Source organism: Staurois parvus, unplaced genomic scaffold (genome assembly GCF_062004578.1).
Source record: "Staurois parvus isolate SC_StPar_1 unplaced genomic scaffold, SC_StPar_1.0 ptg000569l, whole genome shotgun sequence".
Classification (NCBI taxonomy): domain Eukaryota; kingdom Metazoa; phylum Chordata; class Amphibia; order Anura; family Ranidae; genus Staurois; species Staurois parvus.
In genome coordinates this window covers 103,499-127,277 of record NW_028318365.1, presented here as the reverse complement: position 1 = coordinate 127,277, position 23,779 = coordinate 103,499, and the positions used below count along the sequence as shown (strand labels likewise).

The 23,779-nt window shown below is 44.0% G+C and overlaps 1 pseudogene; it reads right to left on the bottom strand.

Moving 5' to 3' along the window:
• Positions 1 to 15,260: 15,260 nt before the first annotated feature.
• LOC149450617 (uncharacterized) lies at positions 15,261 to 16,947 on the bottom strand (annotated as a pseudogene).
• Between the last annotated feature and the right edge of the window lie 6,832 nt (positions 16,948 to 23,779).

The following is a 23,779-nucleotide window of genomic DNA, read 5'->3' as shown; positions in this document are numbered from 1 at the left end:
ATCACAATTATGTTTCATCTTAAAATGCTTCAAAACGCTGTGTTTTTCGAAACCCTTTTTTATATTGGCAATATGTTCACCTATTCTAGTTTTAAGACATCTCCCTGTCCGCCCCACGTATGGAAGGTGGCACGGGAATTCCAGGATATAAACTACATGGGTTCAATTGCAAGGAATCAGGGAATTAATTTTATATTCTTTATTAGAACAAAACGAATTAAAGATTTTTCTTTGACTCTGCGTACTGTTCTGCAACATATACAGTTGTTGCAATAAAAGAAACCTTTTAAATCTGAAAATAACTCTACTCTTTTAGGGGGGTCTATAACATTCTGGGCTCTTCTTGTCCTTAATGACCTATTTTTCCTATAGACAAATATTGTTTTTTTAGGAATAATTTTCTTTAAGGTATCATCTTGTAACAAAATAGGCCAATATTTTTTAAAACTTCTTTCAACCTTACGATATTGCATATTAAAATTGGTAATAAAGCTGATATTGTTCTCAAATTCCTTAGATAACTTATTATTCAAAAGGGACTCTCTATTTTTTTCATTAATTAAATTCCTTTCTTTAAGAAGAAAAGGCCTCTCATATCCCTTCTCCACAAATCTGTCAATATTAATATCTGTTTGATTGATATAGTCTGTTTTCACTACAACTTCTTTTCATTCTCATAAATTGGCTCCTAGGTGTATTGTGAAGCCATCCAGGATGGTGTCCACTAATTGCAGGAATATAGCTATTTTTATCAACTTCCTTGAAAAAAGTTTTAGTCAAAATTTCACCATCGCTTTTATATAATATGAGGTCAAGAAAATGAATCTGATTAAGATCGCTAGTTACCGTAAATCTTAACCACTTGCCCTCCTGAGGATTTACCCCCCTTAATGACCACGCCTCTTTTTGCTGCTCGGCGCTGCACTAATTCAACTGATAATTGCGCGGTCATGCAATGCTGCACCCAAACAAAATTTACATCCTTTTTTTCACACAAATAGAGCTTTCTTTTGGTGGTATTTGATCACCAGTGCGCTTTTTATTTTTCACGCTATAAACAAAAAAAGGCCAAACATTTTGAAGAAAAACTATATTTTTTACTTTCAGCTATAAAAAATATATAGTAAACTCAAAGTTAGTTATAAATTGAAGCCAAAATGTATTCTGCTCCATGTTTTTGGTAAAAAAAAATCCTAATAATTGTATATTGATTGCTTTGTGTGAAGTTATATCGTCTACAAACTATGGTATAGATACTGCAATTTACGCCATTTTTCTGCTATACAGCGCTGCGCTAGTTTAACGGACAATTGCGCGGTCATGCAATACGGTACATAAATTAAATTTACATCCTTTTTTTTCCCACAAATTGAGCTTTCTTTCGGTATTAATTGATTGCCTGTGCGGTTTTTATTTTTTGCGCTATAAAAAAAAAGGCTGACAATTTTGAGGGAAAAAAAACAATATTTTGGACTTTTTGCTATAAAACATGTCCAGTAAAAGAAAATTTAAAAATCAAATTTCGTCATAAATTTCTGCCAAAATGCATTCTGCGACATGTCTTTGCTAAAAAAAAAACCCAATACGTGTAAATTAATTGGTTTACGTGAAAGTTATAGCGTTTACAAATGGCGGAAAGATACTGGGATTTTTAGGGTTTTTAATTTAATAATGGCGGCGATCAGCGACTTATGGTGGGACTGCGGTGGACATTTTGGCATTGGGGGGAACTGACTTGGGGTCACTGACATCCCCAGTGACACCAATACAGTGATCAGTGCAAAAAAAAAATCACTGACACTGTACTAATGGCACTGGGGAGGAAGGGGTTAAGTTTATTATTCAGGGAAATGGTTAACTGTGTAAGGGGGAGTGTTTTACTAGGGGGCGGGGTGTGTACTGCAGGGAACACCACTGATCGGGAGAGAGAAACTCTTCTGTCTGATCAGCGTGTCCTGGAGCTGTCAGGGAACTGACAGAAAGCACAGCTACTGCAGCTGTGCTCTCTGTCAGCGATTGCCGCCGATTGCCGGGACATAGCCGGTAACGACTGTCTGTGACCTGGCGACTGACATCTGCGGCCTCGCGTGCACCCCCTAGCTGTTTTAAAAACACATGTTTTAAAATGTGGTTTTGTCCAGCCGTGCCGCCCTGCCACCGTGTTTCTACAGTGGCTGGGTGGCATGCGGTTAAACCATACATATTATTATTAATCTGTTCAATAAAATTATTCAGATGTTCATAGATGCCATTCAATATTATGATAATATCATCAATGTATCGCCTGTACAGCGCCATCTCTGGCCATTTGTCATAGATTCACTCTTCCTCCCATTTATCCATTACCAAATTGTAGTGGATTGTAGTGGATTCATGAAAGACAGAAGTTTTCACACAAATCTGATTTCTTTTTATGAGGAGGTGAGCAAAACCTTGGCTAGAAGGGTGGCGGTGGACGTGGTATACTTGGACAGAGGGGTGGCGGTGGACGTGGTATACTTGGACAGAGGGGTGGGGGTGGATGTGGTATACTTGGAAAAAGGGGTGGCGGTGGACGTGGTATACTTGGACAGAGGGGTGGCACTGGACGTGGTATACTTGGACAGAGGGGTGGTGCTGGACATGGTATACTTGGACAGAGGGGTGGCGGTGGACGTGGTATACTCGGACAGAGGGGTGGCGGTGAACGTGGTATACTTGGACAGAGGGCTGGCTGTGGATGTGGTATACTTGGACAAAGTGGTGGCGCTGGACGTGGTATACTTGGACAGAGGGGTGGCAGTGGGTGTGGTATACTCAGACAGAGAGGTGGCAGTGGACGTGGTATACTCAGACAGAGGGGTGGCGGTGGATGTGGTGTACTTGGACAGAGGGGTGGCGGTAGATGTAGTATACTTGGACAGAGGGGTGGTTTTGGACGTGGTATACTTGGACAAAGGGGTGGCGGTGGATGTGGTATACTTGGACAGAGGGGTGGCGGTGGACATGGTATACTTGGACAGAGGTGTGGCGGTGGATGTGGTATACTTGGACAGAGGGATGGCAGTGGACGTGGTATACTTGGAGAGAGGGGTGGTGGTGGACGTGGTATACTTGGACAGAGGGGTGGCGGTGGACGTGGTATACTTGGACAGAGGGATGGCGGTGGACGTAGTATACTTGGACAGAGGGGTGGTGGAGGACGTGGTATACTTGGACAGAGGGGTGGCGGTGGACGTGGTATACTTGGACAGAGGGGTGGCGGTGGACGTGGTATACTTGGACAGAGGGGTGGCAGTGGACGTGGTATACTTGGACAGAGGGGTGGCGGTGGACGTGGTATACTTGGACAGAGGGGTGGCGGTGGACGTGGTATACTTGGACACAGTTCCCCACACATGGGTAATGTGTAAGGTAAAGTCTACAGGCTGGAAAAATCTGGATGTAAATGGATAGAAAACTGACTAAAAGATCGTATTCAGAGAGTAGTGGTTAATGATTCATACTCTGAATGGTCTGGGGGTGTCAGTGGTGTCCCACAAGGATCAGTGTTATTAGTGGGGTTCCCCAAGGTTCAGTGTTATTAGTGGGGTACCCCAAGGTTCAGTGTTATTAGTGGTGTACCCCAAGGCTGTGTTATTAGTGGGGTACCCCAAGGTTCAGTGTTATTAGTGGGGTACCCCAAGGTTCAGAGTTATTAGTGGTGTTCCCCAAGGCTCAGTGTTATTAGTGGGGTACCCCAAGGTTCAGTGTTATTAGTGGGGTTCCCCAATGTTCAGTTTTATTAGTGGGGTACCCCACGGTACAGTGTTATTAGTGAGGTACCCCAAGGCTGTGTTATTAGTGGGGTACCCCAGGGTTCAGTGTTATTAGTGGTGTACCCCAAGGTTCAGTGTTATTAGTGGGGTACCCCAAGGCTCAGAGTTATTAGTGGTGTACCCAAGGGTTCAGTGTTATTAGTGGGGTACCCCAAGGTTCAGTGTTATTAGTGGGGTACCCCAAGGTTAAGTGTTATTAGTGGGGTACCCCAAGGCTGTGTTATTAGTGGGGTACCCCAGGGTTCAGTGTTATTAGTGGGGTACCCCAAGGCTCAGTGTTATTAGTGGGGTACCTCAAGGTTCAGTGCTATTAGTGGGGTACCCCAGGGTTCAGTGTTAGTGGGGTACCCCAAGGTTCCATGTTATTAGTGGGGTACCCCAAGGTTCAGTGTTGGGACCCTTACTTTTTAATATATATATAAACCATATGGGGTGTGAGATTATAAATCCCATTCCAGTCTTTGCAGATGACACCAAGCTGTGCCGGGGAATAACGTCCTTACAGGATGTCTCCAACTTACAAGCCGACCTCAATGCTCTGTGTAATGAGATGTTGTAACCTGAGTCCTCTACATATAGTGGGGACTCCCCATTGTTGGACACCATTTTTGGATGTTCTTATCAGTAATCCATCTCTAATACTGAATTGAGATTTGGATGTCACTAATAATTGGTGGTCTTCTTTTTGGGCGTAGTCTTCCTCCAATATAGGGGTGTTACAGGGTCTTCTATGTGTTTATTATTATTATACAGGATTTATGGCAGCAACAATCTGCACAGCGCTGTACAATATAAGGGGGGGGGTACAATAACAATACATTTCAGTACAGAAGGAATAGGAGGGCCCGGCTCGTGGAGCTTACAATCTGAAGGAAGGGGGAGGGGATACAAAAGGTGATAGCTGCGGGGTATGATCTGGTGGAGGTGATTCAAGTACAGTTCTTAGGTGGGGGTGGGGTAGGCTTACTTGAATAAGTGGGTTTTCAAACATCGTCTAAAGGCAGATAGGGTGGGGGCTGACTGGACATGCTGTGGTAGGGAGTTCCAGAGGATGGGAGAGGCTCTGGAGAAGTCCTGGAGGCAAGCATGGGAGGAGGTGATGAGGGAGATAGAGAGGAGGATATCATGGGGGGAGCAGAGCTGGCGATTTGGGCAGTATCTGTGGATGAGGTTGGTGATGTACCTAGGGACAGTGTTGTGGATGGCTTTGTAAGTTGTGGTTAGTATTTTGAATTTTATATGTTGGGTTAGAGCAGTGTTTCTCAACTCCAGTCCTCATGGACCCCCAACAGGTCATGTTTTCAGGATTTCCCTCAGATGAAACAGCTGTGGTAATTACTAAGGCAGTGAAACTGATCAAATCACCTGTGCAAAATAATGGAAATCCTGAAAACATGACCTGTTGGGGGTCCATGAGGACTGGAGTTGAGAAACACTGGGTTAGTGGAAGTCAGTGAAGGGATTGGCAGAGAGGGGCAGCAGTCGCTGATCGGTTGGTAAAGTGTATGACCCTGATTTACTAAAAATTGAGTCTACCAGCAGATGCTGAACATTCAGGCAGACTCAGTTAAATCAATCAAGACCTGTCAGTCCTCTGAGCGACGTCTAGCAATCTCATTGATGAACGTCTACTTTCCTGTTAGTAAATGTGGAATCGCGTCTGGCACATTTTCAGGTGCAATACCGGATATGTTCTCTAGATGGCGCACAAGCGCAGGCTTTGTACCATTGGCGGTTTCCTGTTGGCATAAGAGAATACTTAGAATGTAACATAATTAGTACACCGAGATTAGAATTGGTTTTTTTTTTCTGTTTCTCCAAAATGTTTAGGAAACTAATGCATTTACTAATGAATGTCATACATTCTATTTTCAGATGTTAAACATTTTCACACTTATATCTCCAATAATTGGGAATGTCTAGTTCTAAGTTCCCAATGTAATGATATATCTTCCTTCTCTGTAATCATGTAACTATTCTATGTTAAGGTATTAATGCACATGGGTTATACACATCACACATCTGGGGGTGCAGCGTATGCTGGCAGCTATGGGTTAGTCATCCAGCTGCAGCCATCCATCCATCCATCAGGGTGGGTGCCCAAATGTCCTGGGGAGGAATTAGCTCAGCCACAGGAGCCAGAAAGGTACTTAATAGTGTAGTACACTGTCACAGGGGTGGATGACCTGTCACGGGTTCATGCACTACTGTCCGTCATGGATAAACCAAGCGTGCCATTCATAGGCACTCTCTGAGTTGGACATTCCATTATTCACGAATGATTAGATGAAATTTTTTTAGCACCATTTACCAGTTTACATCATCATTAATGGGCAGCACAGTGACTTAATGATTAGCATGTCTGCCTTGCAGTAAATAGGTCATGGGTTCGATTCCCAACCGTGGCACCTCCTGCATGGAGTTTGCATGTTCTCCCTGTGCTTGCGTGAGTTTCCTTTGAGTAAACCAGTTTCCTCCCACACTCCAAAGACATGCTGGTAGGTGAATTGATTCTTGTCCAAATTGGCCCTAGTATATGGGAGTTAGGGACCTTAGATTGTACACCCCTTGAGGTTTAGGGACTGATGTGAATGTACAATATATGTGTAAAGTGCTGTGTAAATTGACAGCGCTATGTACAGTCAGGTCCATAAATATTGGGACATCAACACAATTCTAACATTTTTGGCTCTATACACCACCACAATGGATTTGAAATGAAACAAACAAGATGTGCATTAACTGCAGACTGTCAGCTTTAATTTGAGGGTATTTACATCCAAATCAGGTGAACGGTGTAGGAATTACAACAGTTTGCATATGTGCCTCCCACTTGTTAAGGGACCAAAAGTAATGGGACAGAATAATAATCATAAATCAAACTTTCACTTTTTAATACTTGGTTGCAAATCCTTTGCAGTCAATTACAGCCTGAAGTGTGGAACGCATAGACATCACCAGACGCTGGGTGTCATCCCTGGTAATGCTCTGCCAGGCCTCTACTGCAACTGTCTTCAGTTCCTGCTTGTTCTTGGGGCATTTTCCCTTCAGTTTTGTCTTCAGCAAGTGAAATGCTCAATCGGATTCAGGTCAGGTGATTGACTTGGCCATTGCATGACATTCCACTTCTTTCCCTTAAAAAACTGTCTGGTTGCTTTTGCAGTCTGCTTTGGGTCATTGTCCATCTGCACTGTGAAGCGTCCAATGAGTTGTGAAGCATTTGGCTGAATATGAGCAGATAATATTCCCGAAACACTTCACAATTCATCCGGCTGCTTCTGTCAGCAGTCACATCATCAATAAATACAAGAGAAGCAGTTCCATTGGCAGCCATACATGCCCACGCCATGACACTACCACCACCATGATCACTGATGAGGTGGTATGCGACGGATCATGAGCAGTTCCTTCTCCATACTCTTCTCTTCCCATCACTCTGGTACAAGTTGATGTCGGTCTCATCTGTCCATAGGATGTTGTTCCAGAACTGTGAAGGCTTTTTTACATGTCGTTTGGCAAACTCTAATCTGGCCTTCCTGTGTTTGAGGCTCACCAATGGTTTCCATCTTGTGGTGAACCCTCTGTATTCACTCTGGTGAAGTCTTCTCTTGATTGGTGACTTTGACACACATACACCTACCTCCTGGAGAGTGTTCTTGATCTGGCCAACTGTTGTGAAGGGTGTTTTCTTCACCAGGGAAAGAATTCTTCGGTCATCCACCACAGTTGTTTTCCGTGGTCTTCCTGGTCTTTTGGTGTTGCTGAGCTCACCGGTGCGTTCCTTCTTTTTAAGAATGTTTCATACAGTTGTTTTGGCCACGCCTAATGTTTTTGCTATCTCTCTGATGGGTTTGTTTTGTTTTTTCAGCCTAATGATGGCTTCACTGATAGTGACAGCTCTTTGGATCTCATCTTGAGAGTTGACAGCAACAGATTCCAAATGCAAATAGCACACTTGAAATGAACTCTGGACCTTTTATCTGCTCATTGTAATTGGGATAATGAGGGAATAACACACACCTGGCCATGGAACAGCTGAGAAGCCAATTGTCCTATTACTTTTGGTCCCTTAACAAGTGGGAGGCACATATGCAAACTGTTGTAATTCCTACACCGTTCACCTGATTTGGATGTAAATACCCTCAAATTAAAGCTGACAGTCTGCAGTTAAAGCACATCTTGTTCGTTTCATTTCAAATCCATTGTGGTGGTGTATAGAGCCAAAAATGTTAGAATTGTGTCCATGTCCTAATATTTATGGACCTGACTGTAAGTACCTGAAATAAATAAATTATTGCACTTTTTGGATTTTCCATGCGTTTATGATTGATAACATGCATTCATAGCACTGCACTATTACTGTAACATATTTCTATTCTGGGACTGTTGCCAATACCCTGAGTGCTAGCTGCTACCTTCATATCTATACCTAGATTTATACTGATCTTGTGCAATACCATTTTAGTAGTCTATATCATTTGACCAGCGCTCACTTTATCATTTTTAAACAATGTAACTATTCTACATTGCAGCTCAAACTGTGTCTCCCACAGTGGCTTAGTGGTTAGAATTCAGAACTTACAGCACTTGGGTCATGGGTTCTAATCCCAGTCATGGCTGCATCCCAGTTTGCATGCTTTCCCTGTATGGATGTGTTTCTGCAAAAGACATGCTGTTAGGTTAATTGGGCCTAGTACATGGCTGAGTTTTGCCCTTAGATTATAAGCTCCATGACATTTATGAATGTTAAAAAAATGGAGATAAAATTTCTGGGTTGTGTCAGCGCCAGGAATATTGATCAATCAATTAAGATTTTGCCTAATGACTAAAAAGTGGAAAGGGAGTGACTCTTACCTGCATCCCGTTCTTCTGAGAAGTTGGAAATGTGCAAGTTTCATGCTGGGTATATTTCATTGTAACTTTTTATCTTCTTTTAAACCTGTCTCCTTATACAACTTGACCCCCTCCCCCACCCCATCATCACCTGTCCCATATGCAAATCTATGGATCACCGCCCCACTCTTTTTAACTATTTATTTACTGATCAAGTGAATGTGTCTAATTTTATATCAGCTGCAGCTCAGATCTCACATTATTATACGATTGCTGATTGTATCTCACCACTAGTCTGATTGAATTCACAATCCCTGGTCAGTCCCGTTCCCTGACCTGTAATAATCTTTAGGGCCAATTCACACTACATGTGTTTCAGTTGCTTTTTCGGCATCACAAAGAAGGTAATATGGTTGTCAATGTGATAGTTCACATCAGCACTTGCATTTTCAGTGCATTGCAGGTGCTGTAAACAAAGTTGACCACGCTGCATTGTTTCTGCACAGAACTGTACTGGAACACATTGAAACACCCTTGAATGAACTAAAACGCACATGTCCCTAATTAAATTGAATAAAAAGAAAGTAGAAAAAACTAACTGAAAGGGATACAAAAATGCAATGCAACGTGTCCAAAACGCATCCAAAATGCACTGGAACACACTAAACATGCATGCCAAAAGGGCATGAAAAAAACCCATCAGGAACACATCTAGACTGTTTCTATAGTGTGAACTGACCCTTAGGCCTTGTTCACACCATTGGTGGTGCAGAAACGCATGCAAGAACACACATTTTCCAGCACAGCAAAGAAATGCAATGCCCTCTGTAGATGTGCGCAGGTACCATGATGAAAATGCAATTGCACCTCCACACGTCTATTAAAAACAGCCCCATTCACAGCCACCAAAACGCATGGCACCACACTACTGTGGCACCACACCACACTTTTACAATAACATGCCTGCAGTATTTCTGCATGTTCCCACACATTAGGCAGCCCATTGAAATTAATGAGCTGAGGAAAAAAAAGTAAAAAATGCCCCATTCACACAGGTCCTCTGGCCTGTACAGCATGAATGAGGGGGTTGTTCATGTGGCTGGAGCCACCTGTTACACTATGGGGACACAGCAGCTTTATGAACACAGGTTTTAATCTGACAGGTGTGATGGCGTGGGGAAGTGGCCCTGAATGCTCACTATCTGTGTTCAGGGCTGTACACCTGCACCCATATGCTTGTCAAATTATGACCTGCAGCAATTCCATAGTGTAACATAGGTTGCCTGCAAACGGTGACAGCCACAAAAACCAACCACTGATTCCCACTCTACAGGCCACAGCACCCATGTGAATGAGCCCCAAGATCTCCATTACACACACAGCTTTATTTATGACCTCAGTAGTTTTATCATTTAGATTTCACAGGAATGTGGTTGGGATTATGTCCATTAATAATGTTTTTAGTGTATTTTTACCATAAATATAATTTGGATATTTTCTCTGGTGGTGGGGGGCTGTCAGGAATGCTGTATGGGGCCCCGTGATATCTAACAGTGGCCCTGGGTGTATGCTTGTGTCTGTGCCACCTGTATAGCTAGGAAGAACCTTGAACCTCTGCTATGTACCTCAATGGATCTAGGAATTGGACATGTTTTCAACTGAAAATACAATTATTATTAATGTTTCCCCAGCAAATGAGGATCAGCTCCTCGGTGGAGAACAGCGATCTCGCCATGTCCAGATGTGGTCTGGAATTCCACAAAAGAACAATTCACAAAACTAAAAAATAGACTTGTAAATTACCACTAAACTCTCCTAACTACACTCCCATCCACTCACACTCCCCACTACCACTTTCGGGGGTGTGTGCAAACGTCCTTCCCCAAATGTCATGACGTATTTCCGGTATGACAGCTGTTCTAGTGCCTCCTCCAACAGCCGTCCTGGCATTTATTTGTGCACCATAGCAATTTTACATGTGGCTCCATTGTGTATATTACATTCGCAAATATATGTTTGCAGTTCTATTGTGGATTTGGCATTGGTGAATGTATGCTTGCAGCTATACTGTGTATATGACATTGGTGAATGTATTCTTGCAGCTATACTGTGTATATAACATTGGTGAATGTATGCTTGCAGCACTACTGTGTATATGACATTGGTGAATGTATGTTTGTATCTCTACTGTGTATGACATTGGTGAATGTATGCTTGCAGCTATACTGTGTATATGACATTGGTGAATGTATGCTTGCAGCTCTACTGTGTATATGACATTGGTGAATGTATGCTTGCAGCTCTACTGTGTATGACATTGGTGAATGTATGCTTGCAGCTATACTGTGTATATGACATTGGTGAATGTATGTTTGCAGCTATACTGTGTATATGACATTGGCAAATATATATTTGCGGGTAAAGGCCCAAAGTCAACATAAATTGGGGGCCCAATTTATTACTGTTAAGAGGATTGTAGAAAAAGAATAGCTAGCTGCACATTGAACATGACCTATTCATTGGTACATAACATGGTCCTGTGGTGCAATAGGGGGCTTTTGGTTTGTTAGTTTGGACATACTTGCACATGTGCGCTCTAACAAGGAAGATTTGGACATATTATATAGCTAGCAAAAATAAGTGTTAGGGGTGCTAGTACATTTATTTATTTCAGATACTTATATAGCGCTGTCAATCTACACAGTGCTTTACATATATATGTGGTAAATTCACATCAGTCCCTAACCCTCAAGGGGCGTACTATCTAAGGTCCCTAACTTACATTCATACATATACTAGGGCCAATTTTGACTGGATCCAATTAACCTATCAGCATGTCTTTAAAGTGTGGGAGGAAAACAATGTACCTGGAGGAAAAAGGCACAGGGAGAACATGCAAACTCCAGGCAGGAGGTGCCATGGTTGGGATTCGAACCAACGACCCTAGTACTGCCAGGTGGAAGAGCTAACCATTTAGCCACTGTGCTACATTCAATTATAACATGAAATAATCCCCCAAAAAATACATAGTCCAAATGTTTATTGATCAAATACACATTTATTTGGACAGCAACAACAAGTAGGTACATTCAATATCTCGGTAAAAAAAAAAAGAAAACCAGAATTGATGTTGCAAAAATTTGATGTTGCAAAAATAGAACGGTCCTGCTCATGAGAGCTTACAATCCTAAAGACTATACTTATAATGAACTGTGCTTTCACAGGTTACAGCAGGAAACAAAAAGTTAACAGGAATCACTTAGGCTTATCCACAAAACAAGCTGCAGATCGAAATATCTATATAAAAATACATACGTGCCAAAATAAAAACACCTCCCACCTCCCCAAATCCCCCACACATACATTTCTCATCATGTTTGTCTGAAAACTGCATTTCATTCTAAATAAATCAAACTTGGAAGAGCAGCAATGGACATGTGTTAGGATTACAATGCAAAGATAATAAACACAATCATTGTACAATAACACACAAACACACCTTAGAAGGAAGAACATGCAAAACATTTACAGCCCACATCAACACACAGCGTGAGTGTGGCCTGGGGCAATTCACCACAATATCTCTTCCTCCCCAAACCACCACAGACAAGGACATGCAGAAATAATGTGCCTATACCAGGCAAAAATCAGCCACTACTGCATCTCTTTATATAAGGTAGGCCACACCCACCACTGTCATTCATTGGGTCAGAGAAAGTGTTTGCACCTGATGAATCCTCTTCCCACCTGCGTTAACCCTTGGTATACAGGCCCCACAAATCGGAGTCAGAAAGAAAGCCACAGTGAATTGTACCTGCATACAACAGAACATTGAACAGGGATGTGAAAGGGAACCCTATTGGCAATATTTCTTGGCCCTATGGGCACAATTCACTCCAGATTATCGCATGAGTTAAGGCAGTCACATGACCACATCTCGCATGCAATACTGAAAATGTCAATTCACTTGACATGCGGCATTTTCCATAAATCGGAAAACACTCAGGAAATCAAACATAAAAAGGCCTTACACCCCGGTCACATCAAAGCCGATTTAGAAATTGTGCGACGTACAGTGAAGATGCCGATTTCCTTGTGATTTGCAAGCCATCTGACACAGATATCTATGCAAATCACCACAAAAGTAGTACATGTACCACTATAGAAATCAGTGTCGGAAACGCACCCATATGACTGCTCTAATAGCAGACAATAGGGTGTGACTTAACATACGATTTGCAAGTCGCAAGTCATGCAAATCACATGCCAAGTCGCACTCAATGTGACCGCTATTAGAGCATTTCATATTTGTGTGGTTCAAACTTGGTTGGAGCTGCAAGAAATAATAAAGTAATGAATACACTACTTTTCATGCGATTTGCAGATAGATCCGTGTCAGATGTCTTGCAAATCACACTTTAAATCAGCATGTCCCCCGACTTTAAAATTATGTAACTTCACTGTAAGTTCCATGATGTGACCGTAGTGTAAGTCGCACCACTTCAAAATCTGCTTTGATGTGACTGTGGTGTTAACCCCTGGTCACATCGGGTGCAATTTGGCATGCAAATCGTATGCCAAGTCGCACCCTATTGTCCACTATAGGCTCCATTCACATTTAATCTGATTTTGAAATCATACGACTTCACTGAAAGTTGCCCAATTTCCAAATTGGATTAGATGTGACTGTGGTGTTAGCCCCCAGTCACATCGGGTGCAATTTAGCATGCAATTTGCAAGTCGCAGGGATTACAAATCGCATGCCAAGTCGCATCCAGGGTGCACAATTTCAGGTGCGATTTGGGAATTGAAATTGTACCTTATATCGGATCTAATGAATGTGGATGTGAGTGTCTTAACGTAAGCAATTTGCTTCAGCACAATTTCAAAAGTAGTTCTTGTGTAACTTTTTCAGCATTTTGTAGCGATTTCACATATAGACTACAATAGAAACCGCAAAGCAAAAAACAAAAGAAAATGCAATAACTCATTGGTAAACCTACAGAAAATACGGTGAAATTACCAACAAAAAGCACAATTTTAAATCACATCTAGTGTGAACCAAGCAGGCAATTCAACAAAGGAAATAAACCTTTGAAGGCATGTGGTGTCTGCATGCTCAGATAAGGGTCTGTTATGGATTAAGGGGGGGGACTCCATGCCATTATTTTATTAATTTTTTTTTTAAATCCTTTTCTTTCTCTCACTCACTCTTCTCATGGTTTGACAAACCTTCCCAAAAGGGGGCAGAGTGTAAACCAGCCTTATCCAATCAATCATTAGTCCAGGCCCTTATCTCATCCCAGCAGCTTTAAAGGTGTTTGAACAGACAAGGCCTCATTCTAATTCAGATTCTAGGGATCATTGAGACAGAAAGCAAAGATGCTGCCACCAGCACATGTATGTTAGTGTAGTCACACAGAGATCATGCAAATTCATTGCTGTGGTTGGGATTCAAACCAACAACCCTAGCATTGTGAGACAGTAGTGCTAACTACTAATCCACGGAGCTGTTGAACACTAATCCTGCCTGTATTTCTGTGTTGTGAATCAATCCTAAGTCCCTGGGCAAGGTCAGTGTAACTAGCCAGATATCTCCAATGTGACACAAATGTTGTGCTATGTTGCCAATTCACATGTATGTTGGTTCTATGTATCCCAATACAAAGGATTGCAATACTAATACTGGCGTACCTCGGTGTACCAACGCCTCGGTTAACGGAATTTTCGGTTTACGAATGAAAATCCATTGAAAATAATGCCTCGGTTTACACAATACAAAGTGTATGTTGGTACTGATTTTCAAATGCAAATGCCGCCTTTTTTTTTTTCTTCACTATAGTTCACAAGCTTAGAAGTCACTTTCCCCGAAGTTACAGAAAACTTTGTATCTTTTAATAAACTTAAAGTAAACATTGTTTCCTTTAGGGACATAAACTCCAAGAAAACTTTCTCTTTTAGCTGGGGGAAGTGACAGGTGAATTTCTGAGCTATAGTGAAGAAAATAAAAGGGAGAATTACATTCAAAAACCAGCACCATAATAAATAAAAAAACGGTGTGGGGTCCCCCCTCCCATCCACACCAAGCCCTTCAGGGGTCCCCCCTCCCATCCATACCAAGCCCTTCAGGAGTCCCCCCTCCCATCCACACCAAGCCCTTCAGGGGTCCCCCCTCCCATCCACACCAAGCCACTCAGGTTTGGTATAGATCTTAAAGGATAACCTCATGACAAAACAAAATAATGGCATGGGCCCCCCCAAATCCATACCAGACCCTTATCCGAGCAAGCAGCCCGGCAGGTCAGGAAAAGGGGGGTTGAGCAAGCGCTCCGCCCCTCCTGAACCATACCAGGCCACATGCCCTCAACATGGGGGGTGCTTTGGGGTAGGGGGGCTCCCCCCAAAGCACCTTATCCCCACGTTGATGGGGACAAGAGCCTCTTCCTGATAACCCTGGCCAGCGGTTTTTGGGGTCTGCGGGCAGGGGGCTTATCAGAATCTGGAAGCCCCCTTTATCAAGGGGGCCACCAGATTCCAGCCCCCCCTTTGTGAATGAGTATGGGGTACATGGTACTGCTACTCATTCACAAAAAAAGCAAAAAGTGTAGCATAAAAAAAAGACAGGACATGGTCTTTGAAAAGTCCTTTAATAAAAGAAGAATCTAAAAGAATGTCCCCCGAAGTAGATCCAACATCAATCACGAAGCCCGCCACCGGCGACCCACAAAAAGAAGAAAGGTTTTGTTCCCGACGATGGCTGCCCAGCCCTGTGCTCTAAGCCTGGTTGACAGCTCTCAAATATGTAAGAGGCGGAGCCACCTGGGGACATCATCCGAGTGACCCATGACACATGCTTGATCCCTGATGTACAGGAAGACAGGACTTCAGTGAGGAACATTTCCTCACTCAGGACAGGAAAGTGGCTTCTCCCCCGTGTGAGATCTTTGATGTCTGTAAAGACTAGACTTCTGTGAAAAACATTTTCCACACTCAGAACAGGAATATAGCTTTTCCCCTGTGTGCAATCTCTGATGTAGTTTAAGTTGGGACTTCACTGAAAAACATTTCCCGCATTCAGGACAGGAATACGGCTTCTCCCCCGTGTGAGACCTCTGATGTGTGTGAAGACTGGACTTACATGAAAAACATTCCCCAGACTCAGGACAAGAAAACTGCTTCTCCCCCATGTGAGATCTCTGATGTTTATGAAGATTGGAATTCTCTGAAAAACATTTCCCACACTCAGAACAGTAATACGGCTTTCACCCCGTGTGAGATTTCTGATGTGTGTGAAGACTAGACTTCCGTGAAAAACATTTCCCGCACTCAGGACAAGAATACAGCTTCTGCCCCATGTGAGATCTCTGATGTTTATGAAGAATGGACTTAGCTGAAAAGCATTTCCGGCACTCAGGACAGGAAAATGGCTTTTCCAAATTGTGACATCTCTGATGTCTTTGTAGATTCGACTTATCTGAAAAACATTTTCCACACTCAGGACAGGAATATGGCTTCACCCCCTTGTGAGATCTCTGATGTTTGTAAAGCCTGGACTTCACTGAAAAACATTTCCCGCACTCAGGACAGGAATATGGCTTCTCCCCCGTGTGAGATTGCTGGTGTATGTAAAGATAATACTTCAGTGTAAAACATTTACCACATTCAGAGCAGGAATGTGGCTTTTCCCCTGTGTGAGATCTCTGATGTGTGTAAAGACTGGACTTCACTGAAAAACATTTCCCACACTCAGGACAGGAATACGGCTTCTCCCCCGTGTGAGATCTCTGATGTGTGTAAAGACTGGATTTTTGTGAAAAACATTTCCCGCACTCAGGACAGGAATACGGCTTCTCCCCCGTGTGAGATCTCTGATGTGTGTTAAGACTGGATTTTTGTGAAAAACATTTCCCGCACTCAGGACAGCAATACGGCTTCTCCCTTGTGTGGGATCTTTTATGCAAATTAAGATGGGATTTAGAATAAAAACATTTCCCACACTCAGGACAGGAATATGGCTTCTCTCCTGTGTGAGATCTTTTATGCCTATTAAGATTGGAATTACAATGGAAACATTTCCCGCACTCAGTACAGGAGAAGCTCTTCCCTGTTGGAAGGCCGACCCGGTCCCGCACAGTCTGAGGTTCCTCAGGATACGAGGAATCCGATGGTCCATCTACACTGGGTGGTACCGGATGGACATTGGAGGGAGCCGGGTTTTCAACTGGACTATACTGTGTGATGTCCTCATCTTCTACTTTCCAGTCTGGAGACAAAGTGAGACAATCCTCGGAGGTTTTCCTCATCTCCCAGCCATGGACTAAAATACAAAGACAAAGAGGATTACTAGACAGGAGCTGATTGGTTCCCCCAAACCAGGACTCCGCCCACATCAGGCAGCTTGGTCTCAATTCCACCCTCAAGGGAACTAGGAAATGGCTCCTCTGATCTCCTACCAGGTCATTTCTTTATTCATGGACCTTAGTCAGAGAGTGAGGAAACAACCAGAACTGTCTTTTATAGGAGGGACAGTGATGAGGGGATTATAGGACGAGGGTCCCCACCCCCTCTATCACTCATCGCCATCTTCCCAACACAAGAAGTACTGCACTTCCTTATTTAGTCCATGATTTAGTCATGAAGAACAGCGGGGCTGAACCCCACCAGAGGTCAGAGAGTGAGGATGGGGGAAGAACAACCAAGATGAAGACTGGACTGATCCTGAAGACCACCATCATTGGGGTATTGACTCCTCCCTCATTATCACTTTCTGTTTAAGGGTCAAAAGTTGGAGGATGTTATCACATTATTATCACCATGTAAAAGTCTGTGCTCCAATCACATCATCCGATATAAAATATCCAGCTGAGAGGAAATGGGTGTAACAAAAGAGAATCCATGTGTATATATAGCAGGGGGGGAGGGGGGAGAACAGAAGTCAGGAGTATGTAATGTACAACATAGAGTATATAGTGCAGGGGTCAGGAGTAGAGATGAGCGAATCGAAGTATCCGAAGTGGAATTCGAGTCGAATATCTGAAAAATTTCGATTCGTGCCGAATCCGAAAAATAGCCTAATTCGGACGCGCGAATCGAAATTTTTCAGAAAATGGCGGCTGACATGTGCGGCGACGGAGCGGGGATGTCTGGGAAGGCGCGCAGACAAGGCGCGCTGACCCATAATGCATGCCTCAACTACATGTGATCGCATCAGCCTATCAGCAGCCAGCCAGCCAGCACTGTGTAATGGTCGAGCTATAAATAGCGGCCATTTTGGAATTCTTCATTTGCCTGCAGTTATTGAACAGAGGCAGACCGCTCTGTACTAGGGACAGGGACAGAGTTAGGGCCACAGAAACGATAATTGGGGACAGAGAAAAGTTACTTAGGGACAGAGAACCATTACTCAGGGACACAGACTTGTTAATGAGGGCCACAGAATCGTTATTTAGGGACAAAGAAACGCTAGTTAGGGCCACAGAATTCATAATCAGGGACAGACAGAATTGTTACTCAGTGCCAGAGAATTGTTACTTAGGGCCACAGAAACGTTATTAGGGCCACAGAATTGTTACTCAGGGACAGACAGAATTGTTACTGAGTGCCAGAGAATTGTTACTTAGGGCCACAGAAACTTTAATTAGGGCCACAGAATTTTTACTCAGGGACAGACAGAATTGTTACTCAGTGCCAGAGAATTGTTACTCAGGGACAGACAGAATTGTTACTGAGTGCCAGAGAATTGTTACTCAGGGCCACAGAAACTTTACTTAGGGCCACAGAATTTTTACTCAGGGACAGACAGAATTGTTACTGAGTGCCAGAGAATTGTTACTCAGGGACAGACAGAATTGTTACTGAGTGCCAGAGAATTGTTACTTAGGGCCACAGAAACTTTACTTAGGGCCACAGAATTGTTACTCGCACAGACACAGAATTGTTACTCGCACAGACACAGAACTGTTACTGAGGGCCACAGAACTGTTACTTAGGGACAAAGAAACGCTAGTTAGGGCCACAGAATTCATACTCAGGGACAGACAGAATTGTTACTGAGTGCCAGAGAATTGTTACTCAGGGACAGACAGAATTGTTACGGAGTGCCAGAGAATTGTTACTCAGGGACAGACAGAATTGTTACTGAGTGCCAGAGAATTGTTACTTAGGGCCACAGAAACTTTAATTAGGGCCACAGAATTTTTACTCAGGGACAGACAGAATTGTTACTGAGTGCCAGAGAATTGTTACTCAGGGACAGACAGAATTGTTACCGAGTGCCAGAGAATTGTTACTCAGGGACAGACAGAATTGTTAATGAGTGCCAGAGAATTGTTACTTAGGGCCACAGAAACTTTAATTAGGGCCACAGAATTTTTACTCAGGGACAGACAGAATTGTTACTGAGTGCCAGAGAATTGTTACTCAGGGACAGACAGAATTGTTACCGAGTGCCAGAGAATTGTTACTCAGGGACAGACAGAATTGTTACTGAGTGCCAGAGAATTGTTACTTAGGGCCACAGAAACTTTCATTAGGGCCACAGAATTTTTACTCAGAGACAGACAGAATTGTTACTGAGTGCCAGAGAATTGTTACTCAGGGACAGACAGAATTGTTACTGAGTGCCAGAGAATTGTTACTTAGGGCCACAGAAACTTTAATTAGGGCCACAGAATTTTTACTCAGGGACAGACAGAATTGTTACTCAGTGCCAGAGAATTGTTACTCAGGGACAGACAGAATTGTTACTGAGTGCCAGAGAATTGTTACTCAGGGACAGACAGAATTGTTACCGAGTGCCAGAGAATTGTTACTCAGGGACAGACAGAATTGTTAATGAGTGCCAGAGAATTGTTACTTAGGGCCACAGAAACTTTAATTAGGGCCACAGAATTTTTACTCAGGGACAGACAGAATTGTTACTGAGTGCCAGAGAATTGTTACTCAGGGACAGACAGAATTGTTACGGAGTGCCAGAGAATTGTTACTCAGGGACAGACAGAATTGTTACTGAGTGCCAGAGAATTGTTACTTAGGGCCACAGAAACTTTCATTAGGGCCACAGAATTTTTACTCAGGGACAGACAGAATTGTTACTGAGTGCCAGAGAATTGTTACTCAGGGACAGAGAGAATTGTTACTGAGTGCCAGAGAATTGTTACTTAGGGCCACAGAAACTTTAATTAGGCCCACAGAATTTTTACTCAGGGACAGACAGAATTGTTACTGAGTGCCAGAGAATTGTTACTCAGGGACAGAGAGAATTGTTACTGAGTGCCAGAGAATTGTTACTTAGGGCCACAGAAACTTTAATTAGGCCCACAGAATTTTTACTCAGGGACAGACAGAATTGTTACTGAGTGCCAGAGAATTGTTACTCAGGGACAGACAGAATTGTTACCGAGTGCCAGAGAATTGTTACTCAGGGACAGACAGAATTGTTACTGAGTGCCAGAGAATTGTTACTTAGGGCCACAGAAACTTTAATTAGGGCCACAGAATTTTTACTCAGGGACAGACAGAATTGTTACGGAGTGCCAGAGAATTGTTACTCAGGGACAGACAGAATTGTTACGGAGTGCCAGAGAATTGTTACTCAGGGCCACAGAAACTTTACTTAGGGCCACAGAATTTTTACTCAGGGACAGACAGAATTGTTACTGAGTGCCAGAGAATTGTTACTCAGGGACAGACAGAATTGTTACGGAGTGCCAGAGAATTGTTACTCAGGGACAGACAGAATTGTTACTGAGTGCCAGATAATTGTTACTTAGGGCCACAGAAACTTTAATTAGGGCCACAGAATTTTTACTCAGGGACAGACAGAATTGTTACTGAGTGCCAGAGAATTGTTACTCAGGGACAGACAGAATTGTTACAGAGTGCCAGAGAATTGTTACTCAGGGACAGACAGAATTGTTACTGAGTGCCAGAGAATTGTTACTTAGGGCCACAGAAACTTTAATTAGGGCCACAGAATTTTTACTCAGGGACAGACAGAATTGTTACTGAGTGCCAGAGAATTGTTACTCAGGGACAGACAGAATTGTTACGGAGTGCCAGAGAATTGTTACTCAGGGCCACAGAAACTTGAATTAGGGCCACAGAATTTTTACTCAGGGACAGACAGAATTGTTACGGAGTGCCAGAGAATTGTTACTCAGGGACAGACAGAATTGTTACGGAGTGCCAGAGAATTGTTACTCAGGGCCACAGAAACTTTACTTAGGGCCACAGAATTTTTACTCAGGGACAGACAGAATTGTTACTGAGTGCCAGAGAATTGTTACTCAGGGACAGACAGAATTGTTACGGAGTGCCAGAGAATTGTTACTCAGGGACAGACAGAATTGTTACTGAGTGCCAGATAATTGTTACTTAGGGCCACAGAAACTTTAATTAGGGCCACAGAATTTTTACTCAGGGACAGACAGAATTGTTACTGAGTGCCAGAGAATTGTTACTCAGGGACAGACAGAATTGTTACGGAGTGCCAGAGAATTGTTACTCAGGGACAGACAGAATTGTTACTGAGTGCCAGAGAATTGTTACTTAGGGCCACAGAAACTTTAATTAGGGCCACAGAATTTTTACTCAGGGACAGACAGAATTGTTACTGAGTGCCAGAGAATTGTTACTCAGGGACAGACAGAATTGTTACGGAGTGCCAGAGAATTGTTACTCAGGGACAGACAGAATTGTTACTGAGTGCCAGAGAATTGTTACTTAGGGCCACAGAAACTTTAATTAGGGCCACAGAATTTTTACTCAGGGACAGACAGAATTGTTACTGAGTGCCAGAGAATTGTTACTCAGGGACAGACAGAATTGTTACGGAGTGCCAGAGAATTGTTACTCAGGGCCACAGAAACTTTACTTAGGGCCAGAGAATTTTTACTCAGGGACAGACAGAATTGTTACTGAGTGCCAGAGAATTGTTACTCAGGGACAGACAGAATTGTTACGGAGTGCCAGAGAATTGTTACTTAGGGCCACAGAAACTTTAATTAGGGCCACAGAATTTTTACTCAGGGACAGACAGAATTGTTACTGAGTGCCAGAGAATTGTTACTCAGGGACAGACAGAATTGTTACCGAGTGCCAGAGAATTGTTACTCAGGGCCACAGAAACTTTACTTAGGGCCAGAGAATTTTTACTCAGGGACAGACAGAATTGTTACTGAGTGCCAGAGAATTGTTACTCAGGGACAGACAGAATTGTTACGGAGTGCCAGATAATTGTTACTCAGGGCCCCAGAAACTTTACTTAGGGCCACAGAATTTTTACTCAGGGACAGACAGAATTGTTACTGAGTGCCAGAGAATTGTTACTCAGGGACAGACAGAATTGTTACTGAGTGCCAGAGAATTGTTACTTAGGGCCACAGAAACTTTACTTAGGGCCACAGAATTGTTTCTCGCACAGACACAGAATTGTTACTCGCACAGACACAGAATTGTTACTGAGGGCCACAGAACTGTTACTTGGGGCCACAGAAACGTTAATCAGGGACACAGAATTGTTACTGAGGGCCACAGAACTGTTACTTAGGGCCACAGAATTGTTACTCGCACAGACACAGAATTGTTACTCAGGGACACAGAATTGTTACTCAGGGACACATAATCGTTTAATTAAAGAGTATGTCAGACAACATGCAGAGGAGTGGCAGAGGAGGCAATGTTTTAGGAGCGAGCAGACGTGGCAGCAGAGGAAGGGGTCGAGGCAGCACTATTCGCAGCCAGAGGCCAGTGCTCCCGGTGTCATCCAGCGGTCGTGTCTCCACCGACAACCCTGCCGTCGTCGATTGGTTGGCTCGGTCATTTTCCTCTTCCCAGGTCACCTCTGACACCTACAGCCAACGGTCGGTGGGTACGTCAGACACAACCGTTAGTTGGCATGGCCCGGGACCAAGCCCACTGAAATCACGTGTCCTCTACCTGCCCCTGTCCTTTGGTGTTCCCTCACCAAGCGAAGTATCGCATGCTGTGGGCTCAGCCCCACTGTACAGTGAGGAAGAGCTAACAGAGGAACGGGGGGAGACATCCGCCTTTTCAGCAGCCAGGCGAAGAAGTAGTGGCGAGGAGAGTGGCTCGGTAGCCGGTCTAGAGACAGGTCTGTCTCCTGACCCAGACGCAGCCGAGGGGGCTAGTAGTGAGGCGGAGACCCTACTTGATGATGAGGAGGTTGATCGCACTTGGCAGCCTCGTCGTCATCAGGCAATTTCTTCCGCATCATCAGGAGAAGAGGGTGGCAGCTTGGCAGCGAGCAAAACAGTCGGTGGGTTGCCCAGGAGACAGCAGCAGGGTCGCAGCAGTGTCAGTGGAGCCAAACGGCCACGGAGTAGAGCACCAGCTCCACTGCAGCCTACCACCACGGCCAGTAGTGGTGCCGGTGTGCACGGAGGAAGCAGCAGTCAGCCAGTGAGGAGTATCAGGGGCAAAGTTTCCTACTCGGCGGTGTGGCAATTTTTCGTCAAGCCGCCCGAGGAAGTAAACGTAGCCGTATGTCGACTATGTGGCCAGAAAGTCAAGCGTGGCCAGGGGGCCCATGTTGGGACTACAGCGTTGCGGCAGCATATGCAGCGTCACCATTTGGTGGCCTGGGAAAACCGTGATAAAGATACGGCGGTTCTGCCCGCCCCAGCCCCCGCTCCATCACCCGCTCCGTTACTTGCTCCGTCACCCGACGTCAATCGCCCTCCATCAGCCAGTCAAGGCTCCAACACCTCTGCTGAGGGGAGTTGTCGCTCGTTGGCATCTTCCGCTCGTTCAGATGCTCCTTCTCCTGCTACTCCTCTTCACGGATTCCGTCAGCAGTCTTTCTTGGAATCCGTTTCCAAGAGACAACAGTTTGCGAGCACGCACCCGACGGTGCAAAAGCTGAACGTCCTCCTGTCCAAGTTGCTGGTGCTGCAGTCCCTCCCTTTCCAAGTGGTGGACTCAGCACCTTTCAGAGAAATGATGGCTTGTGCCGCGCCTCGGTGGAGAGTGCCAAGCCGTCATTTCTTCGCCAAAAAGGCAGTGCCAGCCCTGCATTCACATGTAGAAGACATGGTGGGCCAGTCTTTGAGCATGTCGGTCTCTGCCAAAGTGCACGGCAGCGCCGACGTGTGGAGCTGTAACTACGGTCAGGGACAGTACATGTCATT